The sequence below is a fragment of the Argiope bruennichi genome, chromosome 7 (genome assembly GCF_947563725.1).
Source record: "Argiope bruennichi chromosome 7, qqArgBrue1.1, whole genome shotgun sequence".
In the NCBI taxonomy this organism is placed as follows: Eukaryota; Metazoa; Arthropoda; class Arachnida; order Araneae; family Araneidae; genus Argiope; species Argiope bruennichi.
Window position 1 is genome coordinate 57,591,039 of NC_079157.1, and position 10,027 is coordinate 57,601,065.

Genomic DNA, 10,027 nt, shown 5'->3' on the forward strand with positions numbered 1-10,027 from the left:
TAAACATGATTAATTTAAAGGATTATGTAAGTGTTTATAAACATAATCAAAGGTCATAACTTTAAGGAACATAAAATAAACACTTAAAGTGCAGAATTGCCCACTTATTGATTTCGCACGTTTTTCCATAGTCTTGCGTACAACGATCAAATCTCTCATAACGAATAATTCACATAATGAGAAAAATAAAATATAAAAAAAAATGACGGGCGATGCTTCACAGAACGAGTGCCGAGGAGACATGCTGACGTCACATGCTGGATTGGTTTGTACCAATCTGTGTTGAGCGATTGTTTGAAGAGATCCTTTATATTTACCCTTAATTTTTAATTAATGAAAATTCTAATTGAATTTCAAAAAAAAATCTCCAACGGATGCATATTTTCACCTTCCAATAAATATTTGTGCCAAGTTTGGCAGATCTAGGTAAAATGGTCTAGCTTGTAGAGCACCAACAGACGTCATTCATTATAAGTAAACATAAACTTCAATTAGAATATTCAATGGAAATATGAGCTTCTGTGCTTACTTATTCTAAGCCTGATTTCATCTTAATCCTATTTATCAGATCTACTTCTATGATTCATGTGTAATATAGCGATATATTTGCGCTTATCAATCAGAAAAATATTTCAAACGTTCATGATTTGACTGTGAATGGCAGAGAAAAAACAATTGGTGTACGGAACTTTAGAGATTTGAATTTAGGGGAATTCAAGGTAACTAACTGCATCAATATATTATTTAAAATTATTTTTTAGAGGTTTACTTTTGGTTGTAAGAAATAAATTTTTTAAAAAAGGTAATTTTTTTTTAATACTGTTAATGTATTCCATAATTTTGGGCATAAGGTGACGGCACCTAAGGTACTTGACTTCACTGCCCCATCCTACCATGCCACTGAACAAAATAGGAATATTTTTGTTTCAGAATACGACATTAACAGGACGGCACAGCGTGTCTTTTTCTGTAAATTAGGTCTTCATCAAAAGTATCGACTTGCACTTGAAAAGTATTTTTTTTAATGCGTAATAGACTTATGACTTGTTTATTTCTTTATACGACGAAAGAGAAAGGTCGTTATAAAATTTGATTATGAAATTTCGATGAAATTCGATACTTTAACTTTTCTTGAATTCCAAAAAATATTTTTTTTTAATTCTGTCTATCTGTCCTTTTGTTCTTATGTATGTATATTAATATTTTATCGTAACTAGTATAAATATGTAAGAATGAAATTTCTGACCAAATTTTAAATGGGAAAGCAAAAGTCCTCCAGATGTTTTTTAAAGCAAACTTCTCTGTACAAAAAAACAAGTCAAAACTCATTGTAAATATCTCTTACATAGGACATGGATTTTCATTTAATAATTTAAAAATAGATTTAAAAAGTAGTGTAAAATAAATTAGTATAGGTCTATTTTTCACAGAAGATATGAATGTTTCAATTATCTTTTTAAACGAAAAGCTTTTTGAAAATAAATAATTGTTGTAAAAATGCGCTGTAAATAACAAGTAGACATTAATAGTTGAATTTTCTGCTTCTTTCCAAAATTGCGAGTAAGTCTTTCACGGTAAACAACTAATACTTAAGAAATTTCATCGGACAACTTTTGCAATCGGTTCAGAGAAAGTAGAGGTGTTTTTTTTCTTAATGTTTCATTTTATTATTTTGTTTTCAGACTTTTTTTTCATTTCAGACTGAAAGAAACATAAATAATTGAAAAACATAGTTCACTGGCATCATTTTTTTTAGTTTGTTCTACAACTAAAAAACTGAGTTTCACTGAGTTTCAATGCAACTCAGTGAAAGTTTTACAAAGAGAACTCCGGCTAATGTAAATAGCTGATATAAATAAGTAAAAAAAAAAGTTTGCAATGTGATGGCACGCCTCTTTCTCTCTCTCTCTCTCTTTATTTTTTCACTTTCTCTCATTCAAAAGAATGTACAATTGACGCTAGTATGTAAAGCGTAAAGTTTTTTCATGGCATCAATGCACATTTATTTTTTTTAAATGCGTTTCTTGAAGTAATAAAAAAAATGACAAGTTTTTCAACTTTTTTCTTTGTTAGAATGAAAATTTATGAGACACTGTTAATTCTAACATATTTTTTTTATATTATCTACCGCTAATGCATACCAACACCACAAAGCCATTTTTTAAAGAGAATTTACTCTTTTCTTTTCTGAATTATTTTACGATCCAGCGATGGTCCTTGTTCTACTTATCAAGAATCCGCTGTAATGGTAAATCTAAGCACATTTTCTTGGATTTTTTTTTTTTTTTGCCTTTTTTCTGCGGTATGTTTTTTTTTCTCCTTTTTATGTTCACTTTCTCTTTTTATGTTCTGTTTCTGTTCTCTTGGTATGGTTTGTTTTTCCCTTCTTTAAAATTTATGAACGCTTTTTCGACTGTTTATGTCTTTATGTAATAAGTACTTCAGTAAAATGTAATTGCTGTTTTTCCGGGTATAATGTGAGCATGAATTGAGTAAATTTGACTTAATTAAATTATTAAATAGTCCTTGGAGTTGTGTTTTTTATTTTTTCACTTCTTTAAAGAATGAGTCGCTTATTTAATTTCTGTCAGGTTGCATCATCTGCATGATTCCTACAATGTAAAAGAATATCATTATGAAATTCTAGAAAATATTTCCTTTCCTCCATTTAAAAGCGAATCTTAAAGTAAATTTCCAAATTAATTTTTTTCATTGCCATTTGTCTTTATTATTTTTTCAGAAAACATTAACAAATTTTGCGGCATTTTAAAAATATGTGCAGTAAAGCAAACGAGAATCAACTACCATTTTATAGATTTCGGAATTGCTATTGAAAACTATTTTTAACTGTGCAGTTTACATTGCCAGTCAATCGAATCCGTTCTTCAATTGATTTTTTTACATCACAATGATTAATTTTGGAACAATACAGCTTTTGAAAATTTTATGAAAGGTTTTACGAAAACCAATAAGTATTAAAATATGTATTTTGGAAATGGCTCTAATTGTATACCTGCATCTAAATAATAAGCTTGACAGAAAAGAAACTTTATAAATTTAGTAGGCAACAGTGTAATACTCTTCTATTTCAGTCATTTGCGTACAAGATATGTAGACCTTTTCGATCACTGTAGGTGGATATAACTATTCTTACCTTCTTGAATCAGCAGCAAATCTGGTTATCACATATGGGATTACAATTGGATAGAAAATTAAAATCATCCACAAGGTGATTAGATTACAAACCGAACAGTTTGATGGAGTAACGAAATCCCAATGCTTTGATGATACGAGAACTCGATTGACATCAACTTTAAAGTGCTCCTTAAGTTTGTCGCCAGTATGGTTATTCAAACGATCAATTACAGTAATTCTGCTAACAACATTCTATCACGGGTTCACTGCATTATTTGCTTTAGTAACATCTGTATTTCTTATATTGGCGATTTAGTATCGTTGGTGATATGAAAGGGCACACTAAAAATATATTTCAGCCTAATATTTGTCAACCGTTTGTCCGCAACAAGATCCAATTAAATTCTACAGAAAGTCATTGCAAATTTTGCCTCTTCTCTCATCTTATTCTCAAATTCTAAAATTAGAACTTTTCTAATTAATTTAAATTTAATTTTCAAATTAACAATTTGTGAGTAAAAAAATATTACGACAAACTTAAATAACAAAATATTCGATTTCAAATTATCTTTAAAAGAACAACATAACAAAAAAATTTAAACTTAATGGGGATTTTAAATAAAATGCTAAAAAATCAGAGGAAGATGTCTTCCAAAAACTTTCCCGCATACTCTCTACTAAGTGTGTTATAATCGAGAATTCCTTGCATGGCAGTGACGTAAAATAATTACTAAATATTAACCTTTGGTGTGAATTTAGCATTTTTATTGAATCTATTAAGTGTCATCCTTGGCTAGTATTTTGGCAATTAAGCCCTTGCATGCTTTAGTAATATCCAAAAATTGAATTTATGTTTTAGACACGTTTTTTTCAACCGACTGAAACAAAGATTTGACACAAAATTGCGCTTGTAGTCATAAAATCCCATACCAAATTTGATATATTTAAGCCAGCGTGTTGTAGAATTATTGTGTTTGCATGTTTCTGAAAGTACAGACAGACAGACAGTCAACCTGTAGTTAGATTTGCTCAAAATTTGACAGGTGTCTACACAATGCTCTCACCATGCGCACCGAATTTTATCTATCTAGCTCTCTCCATTTTGTAATTATCGTTCTAACTTATATTCAAACAGCCGGACAGACGGAATTCCACTGAACGGATTTTGCTCAAAATTTAATAGAAATTTACAAATTTGATGAAAGACCGTATACCAAATTTCATCTGTCTCGCTCAAAGCCTTTTTGAGTTATCTTTGTTGCAGACAGATAGATGGCATTTTCCAAAAATCTGTTTTTCGAATTCAGGGTGATCTAAAATGTGTAGATTCGTCACTATCACGAGTTCGAATTTTCTGACGATTACTATACTTTCTCTATCTACGTTATCAAGAAAGTAAAAACAAACGTAATTTTTATTAAATTGCAAAATTTGCCCAAATTGTTGACTTTTAATTATTCAACTGCAAAAAAAAAAAAAAAAAAAAAAAAATGTGGAGATCATGCCCATCAGCTAGCAAATTTGAAAGTATAAAAAAATACTATGAATTATTATCTGAAATTTAAAACGATTTGAATTTCAATAAATTCGAGGGTACGGTTCTTCAAAAGGAAGCAAAAAATTAAATTACTCCAAGAATATCTCCATCTTCGCCACTCCAAAATTTAGACAGTTTGTCAGTTACTTATAACGCTTTGGCTGTCTCATAATTTGGCCTTGGTACCCAGAAAGCAGCCTGATATCGAGGAAATATTAATACAGTACAAAAGATACTACTTATACTACGCAATATTACATTTTATGAAACATTATCAAAAATCATAAATAAGTAGCAATCGTTGGCATTATAGAAATTTCAATCATATTTTTACTTTAAAGTATTTAAAATTTCAATTAAATAACTTTTTTTATTTTGACGGCCTTGATTCCATACAGTGTTAGACCTTCGATCCCCTCTAGAAATCCCCGAACATTTCCAGCCAATCATCAGTATTCATCGATTTATGATTTGCCCTCTCCCCCACCGTCAATCATCATGCAATTACATCTCAAGTTGCATGTCCCGAGGTTATTGCCCTCCCCTACATCTTTATTTCACATTTATTTTCTAACTTTGGAGATTCCAATTTTGCATGGTTTATATTTTGGCATACTGTAATAACGTTCTCTATAATGGAAGGATTTTTTTTCGTTTCAGAAATCAGTTGAACATTTCGCTATGCCTTTCTCTAGTAACTTTGTAACATCCAATAATAAACTGATTTAGAAAGAATCAATAAAATTATTTTTATTAATCAATTAATTTCATTTTATTAATCGACAGAAAGGTTCAACAAAGATTATTTTAGCAAATACATTGCTAAATTAAGATTAATCCCAATAATTACGCTTTGAAATCCCAGAAAACTTCGGACAAAAATTTATTTTCGGATTTTACAAACATCTGCATAGCAAAATAGAAATAGAATCAATAAAACAATGCATTTAATTCATGATTATGTAATATATGTTAAATGTACTTCAATAATTTGATTTTAGAATATATTACGCCTCTTGCTTGAGGGAAAAAAATGATTTCATAACACAGTGGGAACAACATGTAATTAAATGCTAACGGACATGCGTTGTAGTGTTTGTTTATCAATGACCTGTAATGTCACGTGAGTTGGCAGAATTCGCATACAAAAATAATCTTCTCCTTAAGGTATGTAACTATGTTTGGAATGAATTTTTGGAAAAACGTTCGAAAATAGTTATATTTGTGAATATTTGCATAAAAAAGGATTTATAAAACATCTATGAAACCAAAATATACCAGCTAAGTGGTTGGTATATTTTGTTTTGAAAATATACTTTTGCATCTTCTTTTTAAAAATTTGAAAAAAAAGAGGAGTTTTATTTATTTATTTATTTGGTCAAAAAGAGGTTTAAAGCAAAAAAAAGTATCTCCTTTAGAGATTTATCAAATGGTTGGCTTGGTATTTTTCAGATATCTTAAGAAATATATTATCCAATTCCTGAGCTAAAAAATAAGCTATATTTCCATTCATTCTTTAAATATTAGGTGCCGACTGATAAATAACATAAAATTTTTAATTTTTTTAATTTTGTAAAGTATTAAAACCACTTTAAAATATTTCTAAATGAATAGAGTACTTATTATCCAGTTCAAGAACTTCAGAACATAGTCAGAAATTGCACCAAATTTGAACAGAAGTTATGTATTAGATTTTAATTTATGAGGTTTTTTGTAAGAAAATTCTATCGAAAAATTAGAATTTGAGAAAATAATATTTAAAGATGTAAAAAAAATTACATGTGAATATAAAAAAATCAGTATGACTTTTCAAAAAATAGACTTAGAAACAAAATTCTAACAGTTAAAAAAAAAAAAAAAAAAAAAAAAAAAAAAAAAAACTTTTTGAACATTAAAAATATTAAATTTTGAAAAAATAATATTTTCGCAAAAAAAAAAAAAATCTATTTTTCTTCTTAGGCATCTAACTTCAAATGCAATCTGAACAAAAAAATTTCAAGTCTAGATAAAAAGGATAGAATAAAGTTTTTTAAACCAGCGGATATCATCTTACCAAAACCTTTCTCACATACTCTGTAATGAATTTACTTGGGTACTATTAACTGCATCTATTAGCAAACAGAAGTTACGAACAAGCCTGTCAGTGTGCTATCTTTGGTGATTAATCGCTAGGATGTGGTTAAAACTTAAGGCAGAAAATTTAATAAGTATTTTGGGTACTTTTTCCCATCAATCCACTCTAAAATGTGATACAGAACTAGAATTGTAATTCCGATAGATAGGTCGAAGCCTTGACGGATTTGGTTCCAAATTTATTAATTATCTACATTTTAGATGTTAAACCTATGCATCAAATTTCATCTATCTAGCTCTTTTCATTTTATAAATATCTTACAAACTTATAGTCGGTTAAGCAGATTTTCTTCAACTGGATCTTCTCAATAGATTGCATATATTTCTATTTATTATATAGTATTATAATAAATAGAAATATATACAATCAATTACAATACAATTATAATAAATAAAAATCTATACAATCAAATCAATACAATATAGTATAATCTATTTACAATCCATTTATTTTCTCAATAGATTGTATAGATTTCAAATTTATAGATTTCTATCGAAATCTATAAGTTTAGAGTAGAGACAATATACCAAAATTCATCCATTTAGCTCAAAGCATTTTTGACTTATCGTATTCACAAACATATGATATAATACCAAAAATGCACTTTTTGAATTCGGGAAGATCGAGAAAGTGGAGATTAGTCAAAAACAACGTTTCGAATTCTTTTGATGATTGACGATTATACTTCCTTTACAAGCAAGTAAAAAAAACATAATTTTATGCTTTAAACTTACTCAACTTTAGGAATGAGATTCGCTCACTTTATAAATTCTATAAATTAAAATAGATGTTAAGCTTCATTGTCAAAATACTCCTTCCTTGTTTAAACCTGTTAATGCTACTGTTATTTTCTATCGCTTTTTCTGTTTCTTTCTCTGCGAAAATAATATCTGTTTTAATTTGGTATATAATTTCCTGCATCGCTCAATGCTAATTTGATATAATTTCACAATAAAAGGAAGAATGAAGATTTGATGTTGTTGCTGCTTTTTTGTTCCTTTCAACTTTAAAAATTATTTTAGCTTGCGGAAAAGGAAAAGTATCTTTGAAAGAGAAGAAACATTTTGAAGTTAGTGGACTATGAATTTCCGCGTCTGAAACTCTCTGTTCTTTATAAACTGTGAACTTATTTAACTATTCTGAAAGATGAACATAATTAAGAAGATTAACAAATGTAGCATACGACAATACATTATACAAATAAAATAAAACTTCCTAATTATAAGGTTATTCTGCTGAACTTTAATTTTATCTTAAGTATATCAGTCTTTGTCAGATTCATACAAGGATCCAGAACTATAATAAATTATCAATCCTCTTGCGCGCGCGCGCGTGTGTGTGTGTGTGTGTGAGAGAGAGAGCGTATGTGTGTGTGTGTGTGTGTTGTGTGTGAGCGTGTGTGTGTGTGTGTGTGTGTGTGTGTGTGCGTGTGTGTGTTGGCTATCTGAAATACAAGGTGCTTAATATTTTGCGTAGTTTTCAAGACAAATGAAAAGTGGATTTGCGGTATCACGAAAGTTGGACGAGAGATAAACCAGACAATTCCGTTTTTAATAGCACTATAATGTCATGGATTTATTTTCGGTAGAAATATTCATGTACACGATAAATAGAATGTATGTAAAATTATTAAAATAATAAGGTTTTAATTTTTGGAACAATTTGCAGCTTAAAAATAATTTGTTGATAGAATTGTGGACATGAGGTTATTCCTGAAAGACGTAATTGAAATTAAATGCAATCAATATTTCCGGCGAACTCCCTGATCGTCAAAAGTGGCTATTTGGAAAATAAAAGTGTTTATGTTATGTAATCAAAAATAAAGTTACATGAAATAATTATAAACGTTAAGAGCTCCGTTTCAAATGTTGACTAATTTTCCGAAATTAGTTTCAGTTACATGAATTTATATCAAATAGAAAAGGATTTATTATTCTTATTTAATTTTTTAAATATATGACTTTTATAGTTTGAATATTATTGAGAGGAAAATATTGATATTTCTGCGACAGAAATCATTTTTGACATCAAAGGAAGAGAGGCATAAATATAGCTTCCCGATAGAAGTGTAAAATTTCTTTCTCCTGCTAAAGACAGGTATATTGATGAGAAGAAAAATGAATACTGATTCGAATTCAGTTTTGGGGTATTTCTAATCTGTCTCACTGAAAGGATTTTAAATAGTTTTTTTAACAGTGATTCCCTTATGTAATTTTTTATTTACTTTACTTGCTGTATGTCAAAGATTCGATTCATCGATATTTTTCTCAAATTTGAATCCATTAAATTGATTCCAAAAGTTACTCCGACAATAAAAAGAAATATAAATAATGTTAATAATGAAATAGAAAAAAAAATCGTTTTACTAGACATTGAAGGCTTCTAGAAGGGAAAAGGATAATATAAATTCGAATTTATTTTAAAATTTTCTAAATCAAACGATTTTATTTCATTGTGATTATCTAATTCAAAATTAATTTTCACTTAAAATTATCCTGTAATTTTTCATTATCAACATTTAATAAATAAATATTTTACAGGCGTGTAAGTTCTTTTCAACCGGAAATTCTTTTTTAAGAAAAAAAAAAAATTCTTATTAATAAATCAAGTTCTCTTTTCCAGCCGATTTTAATTACGTGCTTTAACTGTGATTCCTTTATACAAAACTAATTTCCCAAATGCGCTGTACTCTGTCGGAACTTCTCAGCCCTACATAAGGAGCATTCCGTCACTCTTTTAATGAGAAGTCAGAGCAGGGAAGGCAATCCCTTTGAGTCACGTTCCGCTACTCCATCTCTCCGCCTTCCCCACACACTCAAATCCCTTACGTCCGGTCCCACTCAAGCGTGCAATCACTGACACACACACACATAGCTCTGCTCTCCAAAGGTGATGGGATGCAGCATAATAATGTTCTATCCGTCCTCATTATCTTGAGATTAAAATGAAGTCATTTTTTCCCTCAGGGAAAAGTACAAAAAAATAAATTTCCCTCTCTTTTTCCCTAATATTCTCGATTAATCCCTACTGGTAGCGGCTAAGTCAAAGAATATGTGTAGTGATGTGATGAGAGTAACTGGAGCAAAACTCTTTTTACTCAGGATTTAAAGATCTAATAAAAATACGGATCTCTGAAGACAAGGATGAGTGAAGGCTCATTGTCTTTTAATTTCGAAAAAATAATTTCTTCTAATAAATTCATTGACAAAATGAAAATTTCA